This window comes from Physeter macrocephalus, chromosome 18, assembly GCF_002837175.3.
Source record: "Physeter macrocephalus isolate SW-GA chromosome 18, ASM283717v5, whole genome shotgun sequence".
NCBI classification, from domain to species: Eukaryota; Metazoa; Chordata; class Mammalia; order Artiodactyla; family Physeteridae; genus Physeter; species Physeter macrocephalus.
The window spans coordinates 71,049,693-71,054,230 of NC_041231.1; positions in this window are offsets into that span (position 1 = coordinate 71,049,693).

Below are 4,538 nucleotides of genomic sequence, written 5' to 3' on the forward strand. Positions count from 1 at the left end.
TGGGTACTCCCAGCAAGGTGTAGGCACGACTCCCTGTCTGCTGCAAGTTGTATCCAATGAGGGGTAGTAGTACCAGCTCTCCCAGGGAGAATGTGCTGCCAGTTTCCAGACTGTCTCAGAAGATGCTTTGGTCAGAGCCATATATATCCTGTGTCCCAGGAGGTGAGCTCATGGGCAGCCAATCCAGGGGCCACCCGCTACAGCCCCATCATCCTATCCCAGGGCTGCTCTCCGCTCCTCCACAGATAGGAGGCTTACCTCAGCTACCCTGGAAAAAACAATTTTGCTTGACAACTTCCTTATTACACCCAAAGAGAAACCAATGTTCAGAAAACAAACTTAGGCCTGGCTGGAGAAAGGCCAGTCCATGGAATAGAAAAGAAAAACTCTTATGGGAAACACGAGTCAGGGGAAAGGAGGAGGAGGTAGGTTTAGCACCTGCATACCTTCCTCGGTTCTCTCCAAAGAACTCTGAAGAGGGAATGATCTAGAAAGAAAGGTCATTGTATGTAATATATATTCCTTGACCTGGAGATAAAACTCAGAAGGAGGAGTTGATGAGGAGCATGTTTTCCAGATTCTGCTACCCCTGGTAGGGTTACCATGAGTCTTGACAGAACATTCTAAGAAGTCTTAAAAGTTCACATTTTCACTTTCTGTAGTGCCTCAATTTTTTTTTTAAAGAGAATTTATCCATGTTTGTAATCAGAAAAGAAAAACTAGTTTTAGTCAAACAAAAGTTAAAAAATGTCAGAAATTCTGTTTTGGTTAATTGAGCCAGGGAGACATTGTAAAGTAAATACTGAAAGCACTGAGCTTTGGAGTCGCCCAGACTGGAACCATCTGCTAGCTGCGAGACCTCTGGCAGGGGACACAATGTCTCTGAATTTGTTTCTCACTCGAAAACTGAGTGGCCACCTTAGATGGTGACCATAGGGTCAAATGTGATAATGTTCGTAAAGAAAAGAAGAAAATATATTGAGTGTCAAATACTAAGATCTTTCTGTATATTGAGCCCCTAGTAAGTGCTTAATAAAGAGTCAATATTTTATTATTGGTAGCAGAGTTAATGCCTTATTCATTCTGTCAGCAAAGAGGTTTTGGATCCAGCTTTGTGCTGGGTACTGGCTCAACACTGAATTTATTAGCCCAAGAATCAGCCCAGATTTCAAACAAGGGTTAAATTATATCCCATATTTTTAATTTATTTAACAAAACTATTTTCTTCCCCATGGCCTCCAGGCCCTGTGTACATCATATATGCTCCTCCTTATTTGAAGGGGAGTAAGCCCCACTCGGCCCTCACGGAGTTCACAGTGTAACTGGGAAGAGAGACAAACAGGAAAAAAATCGTAAAAGCAGCTGGAAGGGAATGGGAGTTCTTGTTTCATGGGTACAAAGTATCTGTTTGAGAAGATGAAAAAGTTCAAGAGGCAGATGGTGGAGATGGTTGTACAACAATGTGAATGTACTTAATGCCGCTGGGCTACAGACTTGAAAATGGTTAAGATGGTCAATTTTATGTTATGTATATTTTACAATTTTTTTTTAAGGCAGAAGGAAGCACAGGGGCAGAGAGCCATGAGGGGCATTATGCATGAACCTACCTTATGACCCAGTAATTCCATCCACAGGTAAATACAATCCCAGGTTCTCGCAGGAGGGAGAACCATCCTGGGGCCAAAATGGGCATTTGGCACCTTCCCTGATCTGGCAGAGCGGCAACCTGGCCCTGTCCTCAGTGCCCAGCAGAGACCAAGCCTTAGGTGGGGATCTGTGCAGAGTCACTGGCAGCTGCCCATGGCCAGGGTGGCTACGTGATGTGTGAGGCTCAGCAAGCAAGCAAAAGACCCCTTGTTCAAAAAGTATTAAGAATTTCAAGACAAAGATGGCAGAGCATGAAACCAATCAAAGGTTCTTCTGAGTGTAGAACCTGTGCAACTGTACAGGTCGCAGGGCCATGAAGGGGACTCTGATGGGGACAGTTCCCAACCAAGTACCATGAGGAAAGGTGACAGAGGAAGGGAGAGAGGGAGATTGAGAGAATACTTTTTTTGAAATTTTTATTTAAGTATAACAAACAGAAAAGTGAATGAATCCTGACTACATGGCTTGATGAATTTTCACAAAGGGAATGAAATGTAACCAGCACCCAAATTAAGAAGCAGAACATCACCAGCACCCTAGAAGCCCCCCTCCTGCTTCTCATAGGTCCCACTATCCTGACTTCTAACACCTTAGATTATTTTTGCCTGTTTGGGGGCTTTATGTAAGTGGGAATTAGATGGCATGTTTACTTTTATGTCTGGCCTTTTTCACTCTGTTTCATGTTTGTGAGATGCAGCCATGCTCCTGTGTGCAGCTGTAGCTGTAAATTCTCAGACTGGTGATACCAAATGTCAGAGAGGATGTGGGGCAACCTGATCTCTCATGTACTGCTGGTGGTGGGAGTGGACCATGGTACAGCTACTTTGGAAAGCTGAGTAGTAACATCTAGTAAAGCTGACCCAGCACCTCTACTCTTAGATACGTGCATAACAGAAATGCAGGCATGTGCTCTCCCAAAACAACATTTATAAGACTTCTTACATCAGCACTATTTGTAATAGCCAAAAACTCAAAAACTTGAAACTACTCAAATGCCCCAGAACAATAAGGTGAGTAAATAAATAAATGGTGGTATAGTCACAAAATGGATATTATTTCCCCCTGAGAGTCTGTATATTTGTTTGTTTAGAAAGACTATTTATCCTCTTGTGTGGCCTGGGTGTGCAACACAGAAGATAAACTTACTCTTGAGTGAAAATGCAGAGGAGTGAGTAGCAGAGAGGGCCCCAGTCTCAGGAGCCATCGGTAGAGTAGTTCTAAGTGACATATTTAAGAGAAGAAGAATTTTCACAAGAGACACTCACACCTGTCTATGTTTGGAGCCTCAATCCCCAGAAATCTGCCCACCACCTGGAAAGAGAATTTGCGTTATGGAAATGGAGCACAGTGCCTTTGGTGACTCCCAGGAACAAAAAGCAAGAGTGTGAAGGCACCCTCCTTCCCAGGGCCACACCCTCTACTGGGAATCAACCAATGCAAGGTCCACCCCCCATCTGTGTTTGGACTCCAACCCCCCAAGTTTCCTGGAGGGATGTTTTCTTCCTTCTCCTCGGTGAGAGGTACCTGAAAGACTGTGACCTCACTCTTTCCCAAGCCAGGTAAGGACCAAGGACCAAATTCCCCCGGCCAGAAGGTAGTCTCAGAATAGTCTTCTGGGGGAACTCCCTGGCAGTCCAGTGGTTAGGACTCAGTGCTTTCACTGCCAAGGGCCCCAGGGTTCAATCCCTGGTCAGGGAACTAAGATCCCATAAGCCGTGTGGCGTGGTCAAAAAAAAAGTCTTTTGGTTCCTGTGCAAAATAACTGTATTTAGGTCTTGTGCCTAAAGTACTCAATAAATCTCAGTCTCCATTCACACTCCCCTATCTCAATGACTTTTTCTGTCTCCCCAGTTGCTCCCAGAATCTCCCCTCCCTCAGTTGTTTCTGGGTCCCCACTGCAAATGGGTGACTCAGGCGGCCGTGACGATGGCCTGGCTTTGACATTTGCACTGCAGCCCCAGCTCCTTAGCCCCAGTGGGCATACTAAGAAATAGTAGGAACAACAACAGCCATTTGTGAAATGTTTATCATATGTCAGGCCCTTTACATGCATTATTTATTTTTACCCCATAATAGCGTTTATAAAGTAGTGTTGTTTTACAGATCTGGAAAGTGATGATCAAAATGATAAAATAGCTTTTTTCTGTATCCACTGTGAGAATGAAGACCATTCTCAGCAATCAGACTGTCGACATTCCAGAAAAGGTCAACATTACTCTGAAGGCATGCACAATTATTGCGCTAGACGACTCCGAGGGCTGCTGCTCTGTGTAGAGAATCCCTGGCGTCAGCCTCGCTCGCCGCCGGGCCCGGCAGGAGCCGCAGGAGCTCGGCGCTCGCTCTTCCTCGAAAATCTTCTCTCAGCGGGTGGGAGCGGCGTCGGCGCGAGAGGCCCCTGGGCTGAGGCGGCGGTAGCTCCTCCGGCTCCCTCACGTCAGCGGGCGGAGACCTCCGGACTCCGCTGAGGAAATTCCGGTCCGCGTTCTTGGGGTCGCAGAGCAGTGAGTACGCGGCTCCCCAGCGCCGCCCCCAGTGCGGCCCTGCAGTCCGCGCCCAGCTCCACCCCCCGGCCCTTGCCCGCGATCGCCGGCCCTTGCCCGCGATCGCCGACCCTTCTTGGCCACCGGTTCCTCTTCGCCGCTGTCGAGGGTCAGGTTTTGACCTCCCGTCCCCTACTCCGCCGGCTCCTTTCCCGCAGCCCGGCCCTCTCCCGTCCACCTGCCTCCCCGGTCCTCACCCAGCCCAGCCCCAGACTCCGGTGCATCCCTTTCTTCCCGCCGTCGCGTGGTCTCACCAGCCCCAGCTCCCTTCTTGAACCCCACCCTGTTCCCTGCTCTCGTCCCAGTAGGTCAGCTAGTGAGCACCCCCTCCCGCCCCCGGGAAGCCCCACT